At 45.2% G+C, this 27,285-nt stretch overlaps 1 long non-coding RNA gene across 1 annotated transcript; it reads left to right on the top strand.

Annotated features, from left to right (window-relative positions):
* The first annotated feature begins 1,058 nt into the window (after nucleotides 1-1,058).
* LOC115478215 lies at nucleotides 1,059-24,685 on the top strand. Its single transcript, XR_003943463.1, has 3 exons — nucleotides 1,059-1,071; nucleotides 16,155-16,164; nucleotides 24,393-24,685. It is a non-coding gene; the product is annotated as an uncharacterized LOC115478215 (long non-coding RNA).
* The last annotated feature ends 2,600 nt before the right edge of the window (nucleotides 24,686-27,285 follow it).

The raw sequence follows: 27,285 nt of genomic DNA, 5'->3' as shown, positions 1-27,285 counted from the left end.
CTGAAAGGCTCCGCTTAACACAAGACTACCTCTACTTCAGGAAGCAGGTGAAAGCTTGGCTCTTCAACCAAGCCTTTAACGGAAGAAGTAACTAACTTGTTAGTTTCACTCACACACACAAGGATTGACTCGGGCTGCACATACTGCAGCGGGACATGTTTATCCACTCCTACCCTAGCTGAGATAATATTTAACCATCTCTCTGACCTCACGTGCAACTTTCTTCAAATCAGTCACCTTACTTTCTAATTCTTCCTACTTTCTTACTCATCTATATGTTACAACTTTGCCTTACCCTTCACTACCAATTAGAATGTTCTAGTACGTATTGTGTTGTCTTTGCAAGTAGTATACCATGCCATACTTTGTATTGTTGTTTGAATATTTTTACTGCTCTAATTGCCTCCTGCTCATGTTTGATCTATTCTTACTGTACACCGCCTTGAGTGAATTCCTTCAAAAAGGTGGTAAATAAGCCCTAATAAATAAATACCTTTGAGATCACAAGGAGTAGCAGTGGAATCTGGTTTCTTGGTTTTCAGCCCATCCAAGCTAGCTATATGTCCTTGAAGCAAGGACACACCGAAGGTTTATATAACTCTAATCTTATATTCAAAGCTCACGTACATCATTTCACATATCTGTTGTTTGTCTAATAACAGTTATCAGAACCGACATGGGATCCATTTTTTCCCCAAGAACAATAGGGTTTCTTGAACTCTGCATTTCTCATGATCGCACAGTGATGAGTTAGCCTTCATATTATTTCAGATGTCCTTTCTAGCTGTCTTTTAAATTTTCTGACTTTGACAATGACATTTATAGGGTAAACCAAGGGGGGCCCGGCGCCGCAGTCCACGGTCACCCGCCCACCCTCGGCTCCGTCGACAGCCCCCCTCCGTCCGCCACCGGGCCCCTTGCATTCAAATCACAGCGCCTCACCTCCGTGTGAAAGCGCAGTGGCATACCGCCTCCCTTCAGGCCTAACCTCCCTGTGTCCCGCCCTCGTCTGATGTAACTTCCTGTTTCTGCGAGGGCGGGACACAGGGAGGGAAGGCCCGAAGGGAGGTGGTCTGCCGCTGTGCTTTCACATGGATGTGAGGCGCTATGATTTGAATGCAGGGGGCCCGGTGGTGGACGGAGGGGGGCTGTCGATGGGGGTGGGCAGGTGGAGACTAGAGACTGCAGCGCGGTGGCCGCGGTGACCTCGGGGGAGGGGGGTGGCCCAGTCTCTCAGCGGCCCTGCTCTTTTCTCTCTGATTGGTGCACAACGTTTTCCAGGTTTACCATTTAAAACCTCCCAGTATTGTCACTGGGGAAAACAGCACAACTAAACTGGACCGATTTGCTGCATCTGCCCCTGTGTCTTTCTCCTCCCTGCTTGTTTCTTTCATCCCTCTCTCTCTCTCTCTCTCTCTGTCATACGTGCTGCATAATTATTTATAGCTTTAATTTCTCCTGAATAAAGACCCCTGTACAATCCCTGCGGATTCTGTGCTCAGTTCTTTGGAAATTACTCAGACATTGCTGACCTCACATTTAATTTTTCAAATGCCGTCTACAGTATTTGTAGTCAGGCTTTTATGTGCCCAGCTCAGAACAAATTGCAAGGGAAGTTAGCAGGTCTTGAACAGAACCGGGGACACAGTTTTAGGAAGGGCCTGTGGCCCTGAGGGAAGGAGACAGAGATTAAACAATTGCATTGTAACGAAAAGATCACCTGGAGTCTAATAGTCCACGTTATCTGCATAATTGAGGAAAGGGCAGACAGGAGGGGAGGTAGAGGACTCCCTATCTCAGTGGTATTCATTTCTGGTCCTCAAGTGACAAATGGTTTAAGTTTTTGGGACGTCCCTAATGAATATGCATATGCTATTCAAATGGGCTTAAATACTCTTCAATTGTCAGCAAGTATTAATACATATCAAACAAGTCTATTTTGATGACTCTCTAAAACATTAAATTTCTGCTTTTATTAGAAATTTAATGTTTTAGAGAGCCGTCGAAATAGGTTTGTTCGTAATGAATATGCATGAGATAGATGTGCATGCATATTAGTGTCATTAAATTCAAATATATTTCATGCATATTCATTAACAATAGTCTGAAAATCCAAACTGCAGCCTTTAAAGACCAAAAATAAAATGCAGTACCCTATGGGAATGCCTTCATTGCCCACAAGGGATGTTTCAGGTGTGTTTTACAGGAATTGGGCTTGCTTACTTAGGAGTCTGTTTACGAAGCCGTGCCAGCGGCTGTCCCGGCGCTAATGGATTACTGTAACATTCTATTCCTTGGTATTAGGTGTCAATATCAGAAAAAACTGCAAATCATACAGAATACAGCTGCAAGACTAATATACAGATTGAATAGATGTACTAGTGTGGCTTCCCACAGCAGAAGGACTCAGGTTCAAAGCTGCTTGTTTACTTTTTCAAATCTTACAGGGCTTCACCTCTGAACTGCTGACTAAGACCGCTTCACTATATCTGGTCCAGTCTAACAGACCGAAAAAAACAACTGATGCTAGTGTCACCGTTTCAAAAGACAATTCGAAATCGGAAAATTTTCAGCTCTCTATTCCCTGTTCTTGGAGTCAAAATATGTGGAACTCTCTACCTATTCCCATCAGAACGAAAAACAGCTACCTCAACTTCAGGAGCTCTGTCGGCATTAGCGCTGGGACAACCGTTAGTGTGGGTTAGGAACAGGTACTTTATTTATTTATTAGGATTTATTTACTACCTTTTTGAAGAAATTCACCCAAGGTGGTGTACAGCAAGAATGTCAACCCAAGAAATAAACCATACCCTCCAAGGAAGTTTGTTGACAATGCAGGGCTGAGAACTCCCCCTCCCCAACTTTCCATCCCCCCCCCCCCCAAAAAAAAATATTACAATGCCAAACGTGTTCATGGCTGTGGCACAGAGGCAGGAGCTGACACTTCACAAGCCTCAAGCCCTACTGAGAAGACGCTGTGGTATATTTTGGGCGAGACTCATTCTGGAAGCAGGCTGTTTTGAACCAGATAGGGACGGGCGCTTCAGAATCAGATTGCGTCCAGGAGGACCCTGAAGCCCAGGCCTCTGGTCTGCCTGCCATCAACTGCCGTCCTACTACGGAGCATTCAAAAATCCCAAACCTCTCTTGTGAACCCCACACCCAGTCAGTTTTTTGGGATATCAGCATGAGATAAATTTGCAGAGACTCACTCTCCAATGTATACAGATTTATCTCGTTTATATTTATTTTATTCGTTGCATTTGTATCCCACATTTTCCCACCTGTTTGCAGGCTCAATGTGGCTTACAATGTTCCGTTATGGCAGTCGCCATTCCAGAGTGAAAGATTACAAATTGGTGTTACATTGAGAACATAGGAAACATGATAGAATTAAACAGTTACGTAAACAAATTTTGGAAGAACTGGTTCAGAGTATAAGATAACGTAGTGATATGTTGCGATTATAATTGTTGATCATTGTGGTAAGCCTTGTTGAAGAGGTAGGTCTTCAGGGATTTGTGAAAGTTAGTTAGTTCGTAAATTGTTTTTAGGTTAAGTGGTAATGCATTCCACAGCTGCGTACCTATGTAGGAAAAGCAGGACGCATGTGTTAGCTTGTATTTTAGTCCTTTACAGTTGGGGAAGTGAAGATTTGAGGAATGTGCGGGATGATCTTTTAGGGTTCCTGGGTGGTAGGTCAACCAGGTCTGACATGTAGGCCGGGGCTTCTCCGTGAATGATTTTATGAACTAGAGTGCAGACCTTGAATGCTGTACGTTCTTTAAGTGGAAGCCAGTGTAGTTTTTCTCTTAGGGGTTTTGCGCTTTCATACTTTGTTTTCCCAAATATTTCCCAAATATTTGCACACCTATTGATATTTTCACCAGCAACCTGTGGCCTCCATTTGTCAAACAGCAGCTGCTGGTGTAGAAATGACTGAGAATCGCTCCTACCCTATCCCCTATTAGGGGGATTCGGATATGTGCCAAGGGGGATCAGAGCCTGGGCTGAAAGTGAAACTTTGAGCTGTATGAAAGGATCAGGAAGTTGATAGGTGGAGTCCACTTTTGATTTTTTTTTCAAGGCATTAGGGTAGTGGCGTTCCTAGGGGGGGCGGTGGGTGCGGTCCGCCCCGGGTGCACGCTGCTGGGAGGGGGTGCCGCGCGCACCTGTCCTTCCTTTGTTCCGTGCTCCCTCTGCCCCGGAACAGGTTACTTCCTGTTCTGGGGTAGAGGGAGCATGGAACAAAGGAAGGACAGGCACGTGCGGCACCCCCCCCCCCCAGCGGTGTGCACCCAGGGGGGGTTCTTTCGTGGGGGGGTGTCCTTTTGCTGAGGGGGGGGGGTGCGCGGCGCATCGGCGATCCGCCCCGGGTGTCAGCCCCCCCCTAGGAACGCCACTGCATTAGGGGAATGTTTTTGTACATTGCCAATCCCTTTAACTTGTTCTCTGAGAACAGCAGCTCCATGCTTCCGGGTTGGGGTGGGAGGGAGTTAAACACACCTGTGAGGTGCAGTTAAATTACCAATTAAATAGTGCAAGCTGCAGTATTCGTTTTGCATAATGATGAGCTGCTTTGTATACACTCGCATGCTTCTGAGCTCATTATTATTTAAGGTACGTTGTGGTAAAATTTCTGCCGTTAAGCTGTGTTATTGGCAATTAATGGATGTTATTGTCATAACACAGCTCAGTAAATAAATAAATCCCTAAGTCTGTACTTAGTAACAGACAGCAGATAAAGACCAGCATAGTCCATCTGGTCTTCCCAGCAAGATGGCTAGAGATGTACCTGCTGCTCTTGAGCAGGACGGGCAAGTCACCTCCTCTATGGCTCTGTTTAGGATGGTCCGTGCTGCTCCGTCAAGTCACATCCCCTCTGTCATTTATTTTGCTTTAATCCCATCCTTTTGCTGGATGAAGATCTTCTGTCTTTCTATATTCTGTCACTGATTTTGTCTCCACCACCTCCACCAAAAGGGTCTTCCAGGCATCCCCTGCCCTTTCAGTGAAAAAGTATTTCCTGTCGTTGCTTTTAGGTTTACCTCCTCACAGCTTCATGTCATGTCCTCCAGCTCCATGGCTTCTCCATCTTTGAAAACGATTTGTTTGCTCATTAATATCTGTCAAGTATTAAAATGTCTGTATCATACCCCCCTACCTATCCTCTCCTCTTGGGTAAATACATATACATTCAGGTCGTCAAGTATTTATTTATTAGGATTTAGTTACCTTTAGTTTTTGAAGGAATTCACTCAAGGCGGTGTACAGTAAGAATAGATCAAACATGAGCAATAGACAATTACAGCAATAAAATATTCAAATAACAATACAAAGCATGGCATAGTATAATACTTACAATGTCAACACAATACTTAATCGAATATTTTAATTGACAGTGTAGGGTATAAGCAAAGATGGAACATAAAGGGCCCTGTTTACTAAGGAACGTTAGCATTTTTAACGCTCCTACAATTAGCGTGTGTGTTAACCATGTAGGCGCCTATAGGGATATGGTAGGCACGTGCACGGTTAACGTGTGTACATGTTTAACGCACATTAAAGACGCTAACGTGCCTATAACGCGGCTTGGTAAACGGGGCCCATAGATAGGTCAGAGAGTAAGAAGAGTTAGAAAGTAAAAGGTGACTGATTTAAAGAAAGTTGCACATGAGGTCAAAGAGATGATTAAATGTTATCTCAGCTAGGGCACAGATTCCATTCCCATTTTGGTCACCTTCCTCTGAACTGCTTCAAGTCTTTTTATATCCTTAGCAAGAAGTAGCTTCCAAACTGAACACGGAACTCCAAGTGAAGCCCCACCAGCAACTTGTACAAGAGCATCATCACTTCCTCCTTTCTGCATCCTTCCGGCTTTGGCCACTCCCTCATCACGTTGTTTCATCACCTTGAGATTTTCAGACACGGTCACCCCAAGGTCCCTTTCCTGGTTCATGCACATCACAGTCTCTCCTCCTATCATGTAAAGGTCTTTTGGATTTCTGCTCCCAAAATGCATTTCTTTGAATTAAAGCTTTAACTGCCAAGCTTTAGCCAAAGCTTCTTTGTTTTGTAGATCACTTCTCACATTGTCCACTCCATCCTGAGTGTCCACTCTGTTGCGAGACTTTCCAGCTTATAATCGAAAGAGAAAAACGCCTATATTGTGACCCAAATCGGGAGATAGACGTTTATCTCACAAAAACGAATAAATCGGTATAAGCCAAAGCCGATTTTGGACGTTTTCAACTGCACTTCGTCGCGGATGCGGACAAAGTTGATGGGGGCGTGTCAGAGGTGTGGCGAAGGCGGACCTGGGGCGTGGTTATCGGCTGAAGAGAGATGGGCGCCTTTCGCCGATAATGGAAAAAAAGTATGCGTTTGTAGCTAGAAATTAGGGCACTTTTCCTGGACCCTGTTTTTTCACGAATAAGGCCCCAAAAAGTGCCCTAAATAACCAGATGACCACCGGAAGGAATCGGGGATGACCTCCCCTGACTCCCCCAGTGGTCACTAACCCCCTCCCACCACAAAAAATGATATTTCACAACTTTTTATTTTCACCCTCAAATGTCATACCCACCTCCCTGGCAGCAGTATGCAGGTCCCTGGAGCAGTTGTTAGGGGGTGCAGTGGACTTCAGGCAGGTGGACCCAGGCCCATCCCCCCCCTGCCGGTTACAATTGTGCTGCTTAATGCTTAGTCGTCCAACCCCCCCAAACCCACTGTACCCACATGTAGGTGCCCCCCTTCACCCCTTAGGGCTATAGTAATGGTGTAGACTTGTGGGCAGTGGGTTTTGAGGGGGATTTGGGGGGCTCAACACACAAGGGAAGGGTGCTATGCACCTGGGAGCTCTTTTACCTTTTTTTTTGTTTTTGTAAAAGTGCCCCCTAGGGTGCCCGGTTGGTGTCCTGGCATGTGAGGGGGACCAGTGCACTACGACTCCTGGCCCCTCCCATGAACAAATGATTTGGATTTATTCGTTTTTGAGCTGGGCGCTTTCATGTTCCATTATCGCTGAAAAACAAAAACGCCCAGCTCACACGTTGTCGAATAAAACATGGACGTCTACTTTTTTGCGAAAATACGGTTCGGTCCGCCCCTTCACGGACCCGTTCTCGGAGATAAACGCCCATGGAGATAGACGTTTTCGTTCGATTATGCCCCTCTATGTGTGATATGCAACAAGGCAAAGCTTTTTTTCCCGGTGGAAGTGGTGGGTGGTGGAGACGAAAACAGTATCTGAATTCAAGAGAGCTTGGGACAAGTACATAGGATCTCTAAGGGAGTGATAGAGAGCGTGGATAGCATAGATGGGCAGACTGGATAGGTCATATGGTCTTTATCCGCCTTCACGTTTCTATACATGTAAATGTGTTTATGCATGAGCTACTGTAAATGCTCACAGCTAGATCTGGGAGGTAGGCATATAAATGAGAGTGCTCAAGATGTTATGGGTGTAAGTCATGTGAAGTATGTGATATCAAATAGCACGCCACCAAATTGCCATTTAATCACACCTATGCCCACATCCTATATAATAATTTGCACCTCCAACATTCTACATCTGGATGCCTGGGTTCGTAACATCCATAACCACTCATTGCCCCGCCCTCACGTCAAAACGTAATGACGTCAGAGGGCGGAACAGTGAGAGGGAAGGGAAGCCAGCACGCCAGCCAGAGAACGTTCAGGTACAAATCGAGGGGAGGAGAGAATCACGAGGGGAGGGAGGAAGGGAAGGGGAGGTTCAGAACTCTGCTGCGCGTCTTATCTTCTGCCTAGACCGATATGCTCATATCACCCCTCTCCTCTAGTCACTTTGCTGGCTTCCGATCAGGTACCACATACAGTTCAAGCTTCTCCTACTAACCTACAAATGCACTCAATCTGCAGCCCCTCACTACCTCTCTACCCTCATCTCCCCTTACATTCCCGCCCGTAACCTCCGCTCACAGGACAAATCCCTCCACTCAGTACCCTTCTCCACCACTGCCAACTCCAGACTCCACCCTTTCTGCCTCGCCTCACCCTACGCTTGGAATAAACTCCCTGAGCCCATACGCCAAGCCCCCTCCCTACCCATCTTCAAATCCTTGCTCAAAGCCCACCTCTTCAATGTCGCCTTTGGCACCTAACCATTGTACCTCTATCCAGGAAATCTAGACTGCCTCAATCTTGATTGACTGCACTTTTTGTCCTTTAGATTGTAAGCTCCTTCGAGCAGGGACTGTCCTTCTTTGTTAATTGTACAGCGCTGCGCAACCCTGGTAGCGCTTTAGAAATGTTAAATAGTAGTAGTAGTAGGAGAGGGCAGGGCAGAGGAGAATGGATGGGATGGGATGGGAGGACAGTAGAGGAGAGAATCGCGGGACATCGAGGGGAGGGGGGAAGGGAAGGGCAGGGCAGAGGAGAATTGATGGACATGGATGGGATGCGAGGACAGTATAGGAGAGAATCGCGGGACATCGAGGGGAGGGGGAAGGGAAGGGGAGGGCAGGGCAGAGGAGAATTGATGGATGGGATGGGAGGACAGTAGAGGAGAGAATCGCGGGACAAGGGAAGGGGAGGGCAGGGCAGAGGAGAATTGATGGACATGGATGGGATGGGAGGACAGTAGAGGAGAGAATCGTGGGACACGGATGGGAGGGCAGGGAAGAGGCGAATCGCTGGACATGGAGGGGAGGGGAGGGCAGGGGAGAGAGAAAAAAAAAGCTTACATGACAGCCTTCCTAGGGCCCGTTTCATTGTTGAGGAAACGGGCATGGTTCCACTAGTATGTACATAAATGACTAGAATACCGGTATTTCCACGCACATGTACCACCTTTAGACAGTTCCTCATAGACTCACCACTGAAAATTCCCACATAGGGGTTTTATACTTTTAGCAGCCACCGCTAAATGTACAAATCCTTTTGGATAACATTCCGTATGTTGATAAGGAATTTCATACTGCGAAACGTCCAGCCTCACATCAATTACCCACAAAATAGGTTTCCATAGTGTGGCTTCCTTTTGGATGTAATCAGGGCTGGTGCACGCTTGCATCACAATGAATCCATAAGAGAAGGAATTAAACATTGAGTAATGGTTTAAGATGACCCCTGTTTTCTTTGCGTTGCAACATCAGCATGCTAGAATCAAATTAAGATTAGACTGATCCTGAGCCACTCTGCAATTCATCTCTCTCCAGCCTGTTTGAAAGTGTGATTAAAGTAACAATTTAGCTTCACACATCCATTTGCCATCATAAAATTCTTGGAGATGAGACAGCTTGGGGCTCAGTGCCAGAGCTGCATGCTGCCTTACAAAGGGACACGGGTTTGACGGCCAGTTCTTACTGTACACTACATTCTTGTTGTACACCACCTTGGGTGAATTTCTTCAAAAAGGTAGTAAATAAATCCTAATAAATAAATAACTCTCCTGTTTACTAAGCCACGCTAATGGCTGTCCCGGTACTAATGCCGACAGAGCCCATTGGCTCTGCCGGCATTAATTCAATTCAATTCTTGTGTACCGCTAATATCCCCTTTCAGGGTTCAGTGCAATTTACAGTCTAGGTGAGACAAAAGCAGATAGTGTTAGTGTGAGGTATGAGAAACATTAGAGACCGTTCAGGGCCGTGCCTAAGGTCTCTGGCGCCCCCCTGCAGACCATCGGTTGGCGTGCGCGCCCCGCGCTTTAAATTTACCTCTCTCCGCCTCTGGCTTCGATGTCTGCACAGCGTCAGTGAAAGCGCTGCCTGTCTGACATCTCTCCACCAGCCTTCCCTTCCCTTCGCTCGTTCGTTCCTTCTGTGTCCCGCCTTCTTCTGACATCATTTCCTTGAAGGCGGGACACAGAGGGAACGAACGAGCGAAGGGAAGGATGGTGGAGAGACATCAGACAGGCAGCGCTTTCACTGACGCTGCGCAGACGTCGAAGGCGGAGCGAGGTAAATTTAAAGCACCGGGGAATCGGGGATGGAATGGAGGAGTAAGGTTTTTTTTTAATACAACTTGACGGCACGGTGTCCTTGAAGGCAGGCGCCCCCCTGCGGCGCTTACCGCGCTTACTGTGTTGGCACGGCCCTGAGACCGTTGGTGTAATGCATGAGACTAAAAACATTAAAGGAAAGGATAAAGGATGATACTAGGAAGTAGAAGTCATGACGGATTATTTTGAAGCAGTCTTTGGGAAGAGAAAGGTTCAGGACTCCATTCTTCCTTTGGTGACTCTATTTAAGGCCCATGATAACGAATTTCCAGAAGGCGTCCTGGCGCTCGTTCCTATACTGAATTCCGTTGCTGTACTAAATGGGACAAGCATTTAGACAAGGAATAAAATATAGGAGATCCTCATTGGAGGCTTGAAAGTACTCTGAGTTCCCTGGAGATGGGTCCCAAGGTGGTGAACTGGATCAAAAACTGGTTGGTTGGTTGATTGACAGATAAGAGGATGGTGCTAAATGCAATTCACTCAGAAGACAGGAAGGTGAAAAGTGGAGTGCCTCAGGGATCAGTCTTCGGATCGATTCTGAGCAACGTTGCTGAAAAGATAGGAGGAAACGTTTGCCGTTTTGCAGATGACAAATGGAGAATGTAGTGACAGCAGCTGGCCTTACGGAGTTTAAGGGAGGTTTGGACAGATTCCTGAAGGAAAAGTCCATTGAACATTATTAAATTTATATATATATATTTTTTGGGGGGGGGGGTTTTGCCGGGTTCTTGAAGCCTGGATTGGCCACTGTCAGAGACAGGATGCTGGGCTTGATGGACCATTGGTCTTTTCCCAGTATGGTGGTGAAGATTGGCTATAGAGTGGACACCCCAGAGGAAGTGATCTACAAAATTAGAACCATGGGCTTACGTTTGGCAGTATGTGTCTGCGAGCTAAGACTGCAGCAGCAGGGAAGGTCCCTTGTTCGCTGAGTCTAATAAAGCATCCCACAGCCAGCCTGCAGAAGTGAAGCAGGGGAAAAGTGTTTCATCGCCAAGCAGAAGAATGACAAATCTGAAGATTTTCAGCTATAGTACTGAGTGCCTGGAAGAAAAATAAAAACCATGAAACCCAGGAGAAAGAAATTCCTCCAAAAGCACAGCTTATACCCAGTGATTTAGAGAGCTTGATTTTTATTTTTATTTTTTTACCGGAGTATGAAATCTGGAGTAGAGCAGACAGACACAAGGGGACTCAGCAGTGCTCTGAGAGACTTTTGCAGAAGCGAATGAGGATAGACAGGGTATTGGGGAAAATCCTACATATGTTAGTTAGTTAGTTAGTTAGTTATGTAGTTTTGCTGCCTGATATATAACCTGGTATTTTATTTTCCTGTGTATAACATTCTCTGTTGACTTGTTCAATGAGTTTAACCAGTAGATGCTACTGAACCAGACTGATGATTCCTGGTAATTAGAGGGGGCTTGGAAAGTAGATGGAGCTCACTGCCTTTTACCCCAGAGCCATTTAGGTGCAGCGAAGGGCGACTAAAATGATAGCGGGGATGGGACGACTTCCCTATGAAGAAAGACTAAGGAGGCTAGCGCTTTTCAGCTTGGAGAAGAGAAGACTGAGGGGAGATATGATAGAGGTCTATAAAATAATGAGTGGAGTGGAACAGGTGGATGTGAAGTGTCCGTTCGTGCTTTCCAAAAATACTAGGACTAGGGGGCATTCGATGAAACTACAGTGTAGTAAATTTAAAACAAATTGGAGAAAATTGTTCTTCACCCAACACACAATTAAACTCTGGAATTCATTGCCGGAGAATGTGGTGAAGGCGGTTAGCTTGTCAGAGTTTAAAAAGGGGTTGGACGGTTTCCTAAAGGACAAGTCCATAGACCGCTACTAAATGGGAAAAATCCACAATTTGGGGAATAACTTGTATAAAATGTTTGTACGTTTGGGTAGCTTGCCAGGTGCCCTTGACCTGGATTGGCCTCTGTCGGGGACAGGATGCTGGGCTCGATAGACCTTTTCCCAGTATGGCATTACTTATGTACTTATGTAATTAACTTCTCCCATCAAAAGCCTGCCAGTCCTATCTTGCCCATGTCCCAGAACCCTGATCCCAGGACCTGGTGTGTTTAATCCAAAGCCTTTGCCTCTGACTGTGGGGTCACCCTGATAGGTGGCTCTGGCCCCCAGTTACATAGGGAGCAAGTTTTGGAACCTAACAATTTCCTAAGTTTTGGGTTTTTTAATACCGCACTCCTTGTGTTTCGCAAGATAGCTGCATAGAGATGCAACTAGACACTTCTAAACATCCCATGTGACACCACCTTATATTTGCTGAGTTCATGTGTCTGTTGCCCCAAGCTGCACTTAATATTTTTCTCTCAGAAGGCAATGACCCGGTGCCTGCAGCCTGGAGAAGTCACAATGACAGCCCAGAACAGATGTGTGGTTCTCTGGTTCCGATAATTGTTCTCTAAGTGTTTGCCCAGTGCATCAATCATCGTCCAGAGGATTACTGCCTTTTATTGCTTGTTTGCTCCTGGCTCTGGACCCTGTGAACTGCCGAATAATAACCACTTTAATTCCTGATTTCATTTCCACTAATGTGCTGCTGCCTCTAATGGGAGACACTTTGGGCTCGGTGACTGGAGGCTTCTTCCTTCTGTACATGGGCAAAGGTGCTTTAGCAGCTCCGCTCTCTGCCAACAGGTTATAGCTGTCTGCTCTGTCCCTGTTTCTCTCTTAGATTCTGAATTGGTTTTTTAAAAACTACACGGATTAAGGACACTCAATGAAGTTATATGGTAATACTTTTAAAACAAATAACGAATACTTAAGCTCTGGAATGGCACACTTCCTTGCAATATATCCAGCTGCAAACTATGCCGAAATATCTCACAGAACTCCACGGTCATTCACAAAGGAAAAACATTCAGCATTAAGGAATCTTTCACATGCGCATCTTCCAATGTGATATATATCGTTCAGTGTAAAAAAAATGCAACGAAGGCTGCTACATTGGAGAAACAAGTCAGATGCTAAAGAAGAGATTTAATTTACATAGACACCATATGTAAAATGCCAGTGCCAGCCAGGATGTCACATCTGTGGGGCGGCACTTTACAAAACCAGAACACTGTACCATTGATTTCATGGTAAGAATCCTGAAAGGGAACTTTAAAACAATACAGGAACGTAAGACCTTTGAAGTCAGAATGATTGAATATTTTGACAACAAAACAGACAGGACTTAACAAGATCTGGGTTTTCTAGCCCATTATAAACCATAAAATTGTACTGCTTTGTCACCCTCCTGTCTCCATGCATATCTCCCTGTCCCTCATCCACCCAACTCTTCCTGTCTCTTACCTATCCACCCCCATCCTGTTAGACTGCCACTGAAATGCTTTGATGTTTCACTTATATATACTGTCATCTACCAACATTTGCTTATTTCCAATCTGACGAAGAAGGGCAACCTTCGAAAGCTAATCAAGAAATGTATTAAGTTATGTCCAATAAAAAAAGGTATCATCTTATTTTCTTTTCCATGTTTTATTTTATTTCTATTGATTACCTTTAAAAGTAGACTAACACGGCTACCACACCTCTCTGCCAAGTACTTGTAACCTGGAATGGCCCCTGCTGAAAGCAGGATACTGAGATAGATGGACCATTGTGTCAGGTTTTCCAAAGCAGCAACTAGGTTTGTGAGCCCTTGGGCCACTGCCAAGGAGCGGCAGTGGTAGGCAAAACCACCCCAACCAGCACTGGGCTAACACACACACACAAAGCAGGGACTGCAGACAGGGATAAGCAAAGCAGGAATACATTGGGCAATAACACTTGGACTGGAACACAGGACTGGAGCAAGGCTTCACCTGCACTTGACCACCCTTCCCCAGGAGTTGAGCCCCTGGGTGCAGGAGGCCGGCAGGACTTACCGGACTGGGCAGGAACTGGATACCAGCAGGAAACACACAATAGAGTCAAGACTACAAGCTGCCAGGCAGCCACTAAGACAGAAACACAAACACAAACAGGAGGGAGTCAGGACTAAAAGTTGCCAAGCAGCCACTAATAAAGAACATAGACACAAGACAAGGAAATGCAGACCAGAAACAAGACTAGGGGCTAAACAATCAAACCAAAGCTAACTACACACAAACAAACAAGAACCAGGCAAGAACTCAGAATAAAACTGGACTAGGCAGAAGTGCACAGAGCACACCCACATACCAGGGACCTTAGATGATGCAAAGGCAAAGCAGAGAGTTTCCACATGGCTAATAAGCCCAGCAGCAGCTGAGATTCAGATGCAGCAATAACCAGGCAGCTACGGGTACTGTGCAGGCTCAAACAAGACAAGCAAGTCTGGCAGGCCGGAAGATCCAGACTGGACTAGGCTGAAGTCTGGAACGGGAAACAGCACATAGACAATCCAATGTAGCCACCAGGTCTGGCCACCAGAGGGCAAGAGGAACACAAACCAAAACACAAGCAGAAGGCATACAGAAGCACAGAGAGGCTTAACACACACAGGTGCAGTATAGTGGAGAAATCAGAGCCATGCTGGAAGCAGCCAGCACACAGAAACAGAGACAGAGCTAACTTAGAAAGACCAGTCAGAAGCCAGCTTAGAAGCTGACCGCCAGAAATAAGGTAAGCCTGAGGGGGGTCACGACCACAGATGTGACACATTGATATGACCCAGTATGGCTTTTCTTATGTTTTTATGAGGCAGTCGGGAACAGTCACTGGCCTGACTGTTTAAGGATGTGTTTCCAAAGTAATATACCAAGGGGATACAAAATAAAACAACAACAAAGAAATAACAGTAAAAAAAGAAAAATACAAAATACTGGAAAGACAGTTTGCAAGGTGCTGGCCTGTCTTTTCGCTGCTCAGATTGTGGCAGATGCAACAAACTTAAAGCTCAAGATGCTGTTTATTCTGTTTTCCTCTAGAATTAATCTAAAAAAGGAAGCCGCACGAAGTGTGGAGGTGCACTTAATCCCCACGAAACAATATAGGGAGAAAAAGAGAAGAGTGGGGGAAGGAAGGCTCTTTCCAATCAATAGGGGAGATGTACGTTTGAAAAAAGTATAATATTTATTATAACAAGTTGACTCAACACAGCCGTGTTTCGGCGCCATGGCGCCTTCTTCAGGAGTCTTCCAACAATATATCGAGTACTTGAATGATTAATACTCCAAGAAAAGCCAATTTCAAAGAACATGCAGTTCCTTCTCTTCCAGAACAATGGCAGAAACGCATACAGCAAGCATAGGTTTGGACGTGCTACTACGGCTACGCTACGGTTACTACGGCTACGCTTGCTGTGTGCGTTTCTGCCATTGTTCTGGAAGAGAAGGAACTGCATGCTCTTTGAAATTGGCTTTTCTTGGAGTATTAATAATTCAAATACTCGATATACTGTTGGAAGACTCCTGAAGAAGGCGTCACAGCGCCGAAACGCAGCTGTGTTGAGTCAACTTGTTATAATAAATAAATATACTTTTTTCAAACATACATCTCCCCTATTGATTGGAAAGAGCCTACCTTCCCCCCACTCTTCTCTTTTTCTTCCTCTAGAATTATGCAAAGTTTTTCCTGCTCACTCTTTTCTGGGAACGTGCATCTGTTAATTTTATGTTTTGCACAATTACGGAAGGGATGCAGGTTCTGTGTCTGCTTCTCCAGTGTTGCACTATAGACAGAGTTTGACATAATTGTAGTTTTATCTTGCACGTTTATATTTCTAATGCCTGGTCCCTTCTTTTCTGCTCGGTGAGGGACTGTCTGTGTTCTGCACCCATGACCAAGGTGAGGTATTCTGCAAGTGTGCGGTTTCCGTGTACAGATCAATAGCAGTCCATCTTTTGCTGTTTTTCAATCTGTACCTCTCGATAGGAGGTATATCAATGTTCTCGCACTCACTGAAATGGAAGTAAAGAAAAATGTTTGTCTTTTGTAATGCTGGATAGGAAACCTTTGAATTTTACAGGGGATGAGAAAGTAACTCCAGAGCTGCACTGGTAATGAGTTGTGGATTACTTTTGCAAGGACCTCCTGTAGAACAAAGGGAAAGGGTGCTGTATACTTAGGCGCTCATTTTCAAAGGAGAAAAATGTCTCAAAAGTGACACAAAGCACCAGATGGATGTTTTTCATGGGGAAACATTCAAGTTGCGATTTTCAAAATTCAGATTTGAGATGGTTTTCTCCCCAGTTTTGTTTAAATTGCAAGGGAGGGGGTTGGGGGAGGGGGTTGTTTTGGGCTGGCCCAGAATTTGGACGGTTTCCCAGGATAATGGAAGATAAAATAGTCTAGGGTAAGAATTGAGATGTTTTTACCTGGATCTGTTTCAATCTCGGCTAAGTCCTACCTCCCAGAAACGCCACAAGATCATCCCGCAAATTTCTCAACCTGCACTTCCCCAGCTGTAAAGGACTAAAATACAAGCTGATGCATGCCACTTCCTTCTCTTACATGAGCACGCAGTTATGGGACGCACTACCTACAGACCTGAAAACAATCAACGATATAACTATCTTTCGCAAAGCTCTGAAGACACACTTCTTCAACAAAGCCTACAATGAGAACCGATAACCGACAACCTCATTAATTTACCTCACCAACCCACTCAGTTATGAAGATCCACCTACATAACTCCCGATCACTCGCTCCCTTCTTCTCTCTCCCCTACTCAATCTCTGCACAATACTAACTGTATATGATATCTTATAATGACATTGTTAACAACATTATGTAAGCCACATTGAGCCTGCAAATAGGTGGGAAAATGGGGGATACAAATGCAATAAATAAATAAATAAATAACTGACCACCTGACCACTGGAGGGATTAAGCAATCAAAAGCAGACCAGCAAGGGTAGAAATGTGCAATTTATTCAAAACAGAACACCTGATATGGCCATGTTTCACCTCAACAGGCTGCGTCAGGGGTGGGGACTAAAGGGGAATTTTATCAAAGCTTTCCCCTAAAGCCAATTTCAATCCTTAAGCTGCACTTCTTAATGCTATCAGGTCAGATTCTGTCATGCTTTGCCTTCCTCTGTCTGTTTCTTTCTAGCTTCTGTTTTCTTAGTCTGTCTTGTTTTGTCTTCCTCTGTCTTCTCAGTCCATCTTGCTCTGTCCTCCTCTGTCCATTTCTCTCTGTCTTCTTCTATTTTCTCATTCCATCTTGTTCTGTCTTCCCAGTTCCACGGGCTTTTCTTTTTTCAGCAGAAGGGCCCTGGCTCATGCATTTCTTGCCAGCATGTGCCTCCTTGCGCTTTCTTTGCTTTCCTACGCCAGGCACTCATCTTCCTTCCACAAAACAAAACTAGAATCACAAATAATAATAATTTATTACAATATGTTTATTACAATACAAATATTTTGCAACAGAAATAAATTAATAAACCATGTTTTAAAACTACTACTACTACTTAACATTTCTAAAGCGCTACTAGGGTTACGCAGCGCTGTACAATTTAACATAGGACAGTCCCTGCTCAAAGAGTTTACAATCTAAAGGACACGTGAACAGTTAGTCTGATAGGGGCAGTCAAATTGGGGCAGTTTGGATTTCCTGAAAGGTAAGAGTTAGGTGCCGAACGCAGCATTGAAGAGGTGGGCTTTAAGCAAAGACTTGAAGATGGGCAGGGAGGGGGCTTGGCGTAAGGGCTCGGGAAGGCTGTTCCAAGCATAGGGTGAGGCGAGGCAGAATGAGCAGAGCCTGGAGTTGGCGGTGGTAGAGAAGGGTACTGAGAGGAGGGATTTGTCCTGTGAACGGAGGTTTCAGGCAGGAACGTAAGGGGAGATGAGGGTAGAGAGGTAGTGAGGGGCAGCAGACTGAGTGCATTTGTAGGTAAGAAGGAGAAGCTTGAACTGAATGCGGTATCTGATTGGAAGCCAGTGAAGTGACCTGAGGAGAGGGGTGATATGAGTATATCGGTTCTGGCGGAATATAAGACGTGCGGCAGAGTTCTGAACAGATTGAAGGGGGAATAGGTGGCTAAGTGGGAGGCCGGTGAGGAGTAAGTTGCAGTAGACAAGTCAAGAGGTAATGAGAGCGTGGACGAGAGTACGGGTGGTGTGTTCAGAGAGGAAAGGGCAAATTTTGCTGATGTTAAAGAGGAAGAAGCGACAGGTCTTGGCTATCTGCTGGATATGCGCAGAGAAAACCCAGCATGGCCCTGTTTCAGCATCTGCCTGTGTTAGGGATAAGAACAATCTCAATTTTTGAGGGTACATTTTATTTTTCCTCGAAATTGTCGTAAGACCAGTTTTTTCAATCAGAAAGCTGAAAACCCTACTGTTAAGTACGCTTATCCTGCATGCGCAGTTGCCTGCCTTGCTGATTGAAAAACAGAGAGAGCAGGTACTCTCTACTGCTAATTCCAGACTCCGTTCCTTCTATCTCGCTGCACCGCACGCCTGGAATAGACTTCCCGAGCATGTACGTCTAGCCCCGTCTTTGGCCGTTTTCAAGTCCAAGCTAAAAGCCCACCTCTTTGACGCTGCTTTTGAGTCCTAACCACTGCTCACTTGCCTGTACCTTTTATCCCCACCACTTTAATTCCCTTACCTCTTAGTTGTTCTGTCTGTTACCTGTCTTACTTAGATTGTAAGCTCTTTGAGCAGGGACTGTCTTTATGTGTATGGTGTACAGCGCTGCGTATGCCTTGTAGCGCTATAGAAGTGATAAGTAGTAGTAGTAGTAATGTAGAAGCCTGCCCTTGCAGATCAGCAACGCGGCTGCACAGGCTTCTGTTTCTGTGAGTCTGACGTCCTGTCAGACTCACAGAAACAGAAGCCTGCGCGGCCGCGTTGCTGATCTGCAAGGGCAGGCTTCTAGATGGAATGTTACTAGTGGAGGAGTAGCCTAGTGGTTAGTGCAGTGGAACATGGGATGTTGTTACTATTTGAGATTCTGGAATGTTGCTATTACTTGAGATTCTACATGGAATGTTGCCACTATTGGAGATTCTGTTGCTACTATTTGAGATTCTACATGGAATGTTGCTATTCCACTAGCAACATTCCATATTTAGATTGTGAGCTCTTTGAGCAAGGACTGTCTTTTTTGTGTATGGTGTACAGCGCTGCGTATGCCTTGTAGCACTATAGAAGTGATAAGTAGTAGTAGTATAAATGTCAGTGCATAAGATTACTCGAGTATATGCATAGATTACTGTATTTTCTAATTCATGCTCATACTTCAAGATTCCGCTCACTCCACCCAAACCACACCCTCAACAATGCCTACATAAAAGTACATATGTTCAAGCCAGTGTTGCATGTGCTCTGCTTTAAAGCCTAACCTAATTAAAAAAAAATAGGAACAGGAAATCCTCAGAGTGCAGTGAACGAAACCACAAATCACTCTCCATGAGTGCTGCAGACCGCAAAGCCCCAACTACTTGAAATTATATAGTGAATAAATTCTAAATTAATGGACCTCAGAATATGGAGGGAAAACCACAGCAAGTAGACTGTCAGACTGTCGGTTCACTCCCCTAATCAATCATTGGTCCAGTGCGTGTGTTAATTAAAGTGCCTTCTCATTTTGTGCATGAAATGAAAGACAAAACATAATAAGCTGACTTTGGGTAGAAGTTTATAACTGATGGTAAGGACATTGTAATGGTGAAGACCTGAAATTTATGGATTAGTAGACCCTGAAGCATTTTGCACAAAATTCAAGTCAGGCGATTTATAATGTAGAAACATTGTCACACACATCTTAAATTTGGGTGCTGTACATTGGGCAGAATTTTTGCCGGCATGTGTCCTGGCCCTTTTAAAGAGTACACATGCTCCAATATCCAGGGATTATAACCTTAGCACATTAGGACACACGCAGAGTCTCTGTTCTTTTCTGAAATCCATCTCTGGCCGACTTCAAATCTAAGCTAAAAGCCCACCTTTTTGATGCTGCTTTTAACTCCTAACCCTTAATCACTTGTTCAGAACCCTTATTTTATCATCCTCACTTTAATATTCCCTTATCTCTTGTTTGTCCTGTTTGTCTGTCCTAATTAGATTGTAAACTCTGTCGAGCAGGGACTGTCTCTTCATGTTCAAGTGTACAGCGCTGCATACGTCTAGTAGCGCTTTAGAAATGATAAGTAGTAGTAGTAGTCTTTTGGATTCCAAAATCTTTGCTACTCTTTGGGATTCCAGAATCTTTGCTACTCTTTGGGATTCCGGAATCTTGCTACTCTTTGTCCTTATCCCTTATTTGTCCTGTTTGTCTGTCCTAATTAGATTGTAAGCTCTGTCGAGCAGGAACAGTCTCTTCATGTTCAAGTGTACAGCGCTGCGTACATCTAGTAGCACTTTAGAAATGATAAGTAGTAGTAGTAGTCTTTTGGATTCCAGAATCTTTGCTACTCTTTGGGATTCCGGAATCTTGCTACTCTTTGTCCTTATCCCTTATTTGTCCTGTTTGTCTGTCCTAATTAGATTGTAAGCTCTGTCGAGCAGGAACAGTCTCTTCATGTTCAAGTGTACAGCGCTGCGTACATCTAGTAGCACTTTAGAAATGATAAGTAGTAGTAGTAGTCTTTTGGATTCCAGAATCTTTGCTACTCTTTGGGATTCCGGAATCTTTGCTACTCTTTGGGATTCCGGAATCTTGCTACTCTTTGTCCTTATCCCTTATTTGTCCTGTTTGTCTGTCCTAATTAGATTGTAAGCTCTGTCGAGCAGGAACAGTCTCTTCATGTTCAAGTGTACAGCGCTGCGTACATCTAGTAGCACTTTAGAAATGATAAGTAGTAGTAGTAGTAGTAGAAATGTACTTTATTGAATAGGGGGCCCTTTCACTAAAGCTGCATAAGCTTCTACATGTGCCCAACGCGTGCCAAAATGGAGATACCACCCGACTACCACGTGGCTCTTGTGGTAATTTCATTTTTTGTGCACATCGGATGCACGCGGCCGAAGAATAATTTTTATTTTCAGATGCATGTATCGAATGTGCACCAAGCGGCATATGGCATGCATAGGTCATTACCGCCGGGTTACCACACAAGAATTTACTGCTAGGTCAATGGCTGGCGGTAAGGTAGCAGACCCAAAATGGATGCACGGCAATTTTGATTTTGCCGCACGTCCATTTTGGGCAAAAAATTTTAAAAAAGGCCTTTTTTACAGGCGCACTGAAAAATGGATAAGCAAGTGCCCAAAACCCGCACCTACACTACCGCAAGCCATTTCTCAGTGCACCTTAGTAAAAGGACCCTTATATGTAGTAATTTACTCACAGTTTGTAGAGTCTCAGAAGAGATTTCATAGTTCTGAATGCTGAGAAGTGGGTGGAGGTGGAGTTTTGAAGACAAAAAAGCTTTATGGTAGGAGTGGGCGAATTGGCAGGTAGATGAAGGTAGTTTCAGAGGGGAGGTGCTGAGCTGTGCGGTCAGAGGCGTAGCTAGGTGGGACCATGGGGGCATGGGGGCATGGGCCCCCACAGATTTAGCCCTGGCCCCCTCTACTTTAGACCCCCCTGCTGCTGACCCTCCCCTGCCACTTTTGACCCCCCTCCCGCCGACCCTCCCCCGTGGCCAGGTACCTTTGCTGGCGGGGGTCCCCAAGCCCCGCCAGCTGCAGTCTTCTTCAGCGCCGGTCTCTGGCACATTCGCTGATCTGTTTCTGTGAGTCCTGACTCTGTCAGGAGTCAGGACTCACAGAAACAGATCAGCGAACGCGCCGGAGACCGGCGCTGAAGAATACTGGTTGGCGGGAGTTGAGGACCCCAGCCAGCAAAGATACTTGGTGACGGGACCAATAAGGACAGAGCCTGATACCGGGTTGCAGAGGAGGTCATAGAGGGTAATCCTTGATTGGAGAGAGAGGTCACGGCAAAGATAGTAATCAGGAAATAACAGCAGGTAGACAAAGGACTCAAGCTTGGCTGAGGGAAAGAGGAGGAGTTTGCAGGAGAAAAGACCTCTAGTAGCAAAGCTTATATAGATAAGCAGGGGTGACTGCCGTACATGTGAGACCACATTACCCACAATGCTTTGCTCACATACCACACCAGGAAGTAACTACAGCACTAAAAATCCTAAGATGTGAGACTAGAATTAAACACATTTTAGAACTACGCTATAAAACCAGTATATGGCTGCTTGGGGGGGGGGGGGGGGGCTAGGGTTACCATATGGCTCCAGAAAAAGGAGGACACATTGATCCAGTCCAGGCTTTGCTTCCATTTTGAAAGCAGAAGTAAAATCCAGACTGGCTCAATCTGTCCTCCTTTTTCTGGAGCCATATGGTAACCCTGCTTGGGGCAGAGCAACCTGGACCTTAAGATTGCAATATTATCGGGCCGTTTTACTAGAGTTTTAGATTTAACACAGCACTTGGGGGGGGGGGGTATTTTAAGAAATATTGCAATGCAAGTCATGAGCTAATATTGTCACTGGCACATGGCATCTACATATAGTTAGCGTGCGAGCAGCGGCGTAGCAAGGGCGGGGCGGTGGGGATGGTTCGCTCCGGGTGCACGCCGCTGGAGGGGTGAAGAGAGCAGTCCCACGCCTGTCGGCTCCACTGTTTCCCTGTTCCCTCTGCCCCGGAACAGGTTGCTTCCTTGTGACTCTAGGCAAGTCACTTAACCCTCCATTGCCCCATGTAAGCCGCATTGAGCCTGCCATGAGTGGGAAAGCGCGGGGTACAAATGTAACAAAAATACTATTGGAGATTCTACATGGAATGTTGCTACTATTGGAGATTCTACATGGAATGTTGCTATTCCAGGCTGCGCGGGCTTCTGTTTCTGTGAGTCTGACGTCCTGCACGTACGTGCAGGACGTCAGACTCACAGAAGCAGAAGCCTGTGCGCCCACATTGGTGATCTGCAAAGGCCGACTTGTACATGGAATGTTGCTAGTGGAATAGCAACATTCCATGTAGAATCTCAAATAGTAGCAACAGTGGAGGAGTGGCCTAGTGGTTAGGGTGGTGGACTTTGATCCTGGGGAACTGAGTTCGATTCCCACTTCAGGCACAGGCAGCTCCTTGTGACTCTGGGCAAGTCACTTAACCCTCCATTGCCCCATGTAAGCCGCATTGAGCCTGCCATGAGTGGGAAAGCGCAGGGTACAAATGTAACAAAAATAAAATAGATACTATTGGAGATTCTACATGGAATGTTGCTACTATTGGAGATTCTACATGGAATGTTGCTATTCCACTAGCAACATTCCATGTAGAAGCCTGCACGGCCACATTGGTGACCTGCAAGGGCCGACTTCCACATGGAATGTTGCGTGGAATAGCAACATTCCATGTAGAATCTCAAATAGTAGCAACAGTGGAGGAGTAGCCTAGTGGTTAGGGTGGTGGACTTTGGTCCTGGGGAACTGAGTTTGATTCCCACTTCAGGCACAGGCAGCTCCTTGTGACTCTGGGCAAGTCACTTAACCCTCCATTGCCCCATGTAAGCCGCATTGAGCCTGCCATGAGTGGGAAAGCGCAGGGTACAAATGTAACAACAACAAAAAAAAAAAGATAAGGAAAGCCATTCTGGGTCAGACCGATGATCCCTCTAGCCCAGTATCCCAATCCAGGCAGAGACCCAAATCGTAGCAAGATTAAGTACCTTGTCCTACAAGCGCACTGGGTGCTTGAGCAAACTCTTCAACAAGCCCCTGGAATGAGTTTAACATCTCCAATTATTTTTAAAAGTCAGCTCTTATATGTCCCTTTTCTGTTCCCTGCAGACAGGCTGCAGCGTTGGTCTTTTTCATTTCATATGTGTAATTTTTCTGCTTCTTGGTTGTGTCTCTCTAATTAACTGATTCTACGATAAAGGTTTCATTTGGAGCGATGCTTATGAACTATTTTCATTTCACTCCAGGCGACTTTCGTTTTGAAGTTTTATACTCAGTAATTTAGTTCTGTTTTTTTTTTTTTGTCAATTCATGTTATAAATATCCAGAAACGTATGCACCTGCCTTAACCAAAGCTTTTCCTTCCTTTTTTCAGTTTTGCCCTAGTCTTCAAAGCTTCAGTGGTTTGTCCATATTTAAGGGCTTCTGATTTCTATTTTCCAGTCTCTCTGTCCTTCCTTTGTCCCCATATTGTCTCTGGCAAATGACCTCTCACCTACCCTTCAGGTTTTGTAGCTCATCTTCCACCTCATTATGTCTCTCTCTGTCTCTCACTTTTCACTCTCCTCCTCTGGCTTGATGAAACTGAGGGAGTTGATCCTTATCTCTCTCAGAGTTATTTTCCTTTTCAGAATTGCTGTTGTCAGACAGCACAGGTCAAAGACACTAAATTATTCCAATTAGGGGAAAGAGAGAAGGCATGCAAAAACCTAAAGCTATGGAGGAAAGAGCAACATTTATATTCTGCTAATTAGAAATCAGAGAATGAACAGGAGCTGCAAAAGGCACTGGGTGTGTGCATGTATGTGAGTGCTTAGGCTTAGGTGGTATTTACATGTGGAAATCGGACTTCCACTTGCATGGTAATTTTTGAAAAGGCCTTATGTAAATGTGGCAGAACAGCACACAAAAATTTGAATGGGGTATGTTCTGGGTGACGCTTCAAAGTATTATGTGGATGCCTGATTTTACAAGGAAAAAATTTGACCTTACCTGCTAATTTTCTTTCCTTGAGGCCAACCAGCCTAGTCCAGAAACACGTGGGTGTGTGTGCAACCCAAGTGTTTCTGGACTGCTCTGGTGGACGAAAGGGAGTAGTAATTCAAGTAATCTGCTGCCCCCCACTACATCTCTACCCTTATCTCCCCATACGCTCCTACCCGAAACCTCCGCTCACAGGACAAATCCCTCCTCTCTGTCCCCTTCTCCACCATCGCCAACTCCAGGCTCTGCCCTTTCTGCCTTGCCTCTCCCTATGCTTGGAATAAACTTCCTCAGCCAATACGCCAAGCCCCCTCCCTGCCCATCTTCAAATCCTTGCTCAAAGCCCATCTCTTCAATGTCACCTTCGGCACCTAACCATTTCAACTCTACCCAGGAATCTAGACTGCCCCAATTTGTCTGTCCGCACATACTGTCCATTAGATTGTAAGCTCCTTTGAGCAGGGACTGTCCTTCTTTGTTAACTGTACAGCGCTGCGTAACCCTAGCAGCGCTTTAGAATGTTAAATAGTAGTAGTAAATAGTAGTATGTATGTATGCATGTGTGTGCACAGGGGCTGAAGCGCATGCATGCCTGGAAACTCTGAAGTGCAACAGTTACTGCGAATGATCAAAAACAAGCTGAGATTCATCCATGATCCTCAGTCTCAGCTTGTTCAATAAGCCCCTCGAATATTGTGTTCAATTCTGGTCACCGCATCTCAAAAAGGATACAGTGGAATTAGAAAAGGTGCAGAGAAGGGCGACGAAAATGATAAAGGGGATGGGACGACTTCCCTATGAGGAAAGACTGAAGTGGCTAGGGCTCTTCAGCTTGGAGAAAAGATAGCTGAGGGGAGATATGATAGAGGTCTATAAAATAATGAGTGGAGTGGACAGGGTAGACGTGAAGCTTCTGTTTACGCTTTCCAGAAATACTAGGACTAGGGGCCATTCAATGAAGCTACAAAGTAGTAAATTTAAAACAAATCAGAGAAAATGTTTCTTTACTCAGCGTGTAATTAAACTCTGGAATTCATTGCCAGAGAATGTGGTAAAGTTGGTTAGCTTAGCTGGGTTTAAAAAAGGTTTGGACGGCTTCCTAAAGGAAAAGTCGATAGACCATTATTAAAATGGACTTGGGGAAAATCCACTGCTTATTTCTGGGATAAGCAGCATAAAATGTTTTCTACTTTTTGGGGATCTTGCCAGGTATTTGTGACCTGGATTGGCCACTGTTGGAAACAGGATGCTGGGCTTGATGGACCTTTGGTCTGTCCCAGTGTGGCAATACTTATGTACTTAAAGTAAAATTAAACAAGAACCAGCAGAGTAGGAGGGAGAGATGATGCCCCTTCATTCTTCCTTTGGGTGGACTCTGCCACCTCCTCCCCCCTCTCCAAATGGCATGCCCAATGGCTGGAGGGGCACATTTTTCTTTTTCAGCAACAGCCATATCTCCTCTCTCCCTAGGCCCCTGACAAACAGGAGACCTGAAACCCCAGTGCTCCAGCTTGAGTCACAAGGCTGGTCTGAGATGTGACCTTGGATAATGCTCTAGGTGCTGCTAAATTTTCTCAGATTGCTTGAAGAAAGGATAATCCCGAGACCTTTCATCTCTCACTTTGCAAACGTCTCATTGTTACCCTGATATTTTGCTGTATTCCGTTAAGTTCAGCTGATTTGCTGTGATTTTTGAGGGTCCTCAGCTGCACATTAATATATAAAAATATGGATGAGTACAGTCGGGAAAGAGCAATTGATTTGATGCAAGCTCATTTTGAAGGAGATTTGCAGTCATTTTAGACATTAATTACATGAATTGTGGAACTCAGAAGCAGCTTAACTGTGCGATTAAGCTAGAAATATTTTCAGTTTCCAAGCTACTAACATACAGCGCAGTTCACGCGGAGACAGCCACTTTCCTCTGCCAACGAAGCCACTGCTAACGTACATTTGATTTTCCAGAGCAGTATTTTGTTACAGGCCAGTAAACAAGTCTAACCCTGCAATTTGAATAATAGGTTCATATTTTTTATTTATTTTTGTTACATTTGTACTCCGCGCTTTCCCACTCATGGCAGGCTCAATGCGGCAGGCGATGGAGGGTTAAGTGACTTGCCCAGAGTCACAAGGAGCTGCCTGTGCCTGAAGTGGGAATCCAACTCAGTTCCCCAGGACCAAAGTCCACCACCCTAACCACTAGGCCACTCCTCCACTGTTGCTACTATTTGAGATTCTACATGGAATGTTGCTATTCCACTAGCAACATTCCATGTAGAAGTCGGCCCTTGCAGATCACCAATGTGGCCACGCAGGCTTCTGCTTCTGTGAGTCTGACGTCCTGCACGTACGTGCAGGACGTCAGACTCACAGAAACAGAAGCCTGCGCAGCCTTGTACATGGAATGTTGCTAGTGGAAAAGCAACATTCCATGTAGAATCTCCAACAGTAGAAACATTCCATGTAGAATCTCCAATAGTATCTAATTTATTTTTGTTACATTTGTACCCTGCGCTTTCCCACTCATGGCAGGCTCAATGCGGCTTACATGGGGCAGTGGAGGGTTAAGTGACTTGCCCAGAGTCACAAGGAGCTGCCTGTGCCTGAAGTGGGAATTGAACTCAGTTCCTCAATTCCTCAGGACCAAAGTCCACCACCCTAATCACTAGGTCACTCCTCCACTGTTGCTACTATTTGAGATTCTACATGGAATGTTGCTATTCCACT

Source organism: Microcaecilia unicolor, chromosome 9, assembly GCF_901765095.1.
Source record: "Microcaecilia unicolor chromosome 9, aMicUni1.1, whole genome shotgun sequence".
Lineage (NCBI taxonomy): Eukaryota > Metazoa > Chordata > Amphibia > Gymnophiona > Siphonopidae > Microcaecilia > Microcaecilia unicolor.
Note: the sequence above shows the minus strand (reverse complement) of the source record. Positions and strands in the feature narration are given on the sequence as shown.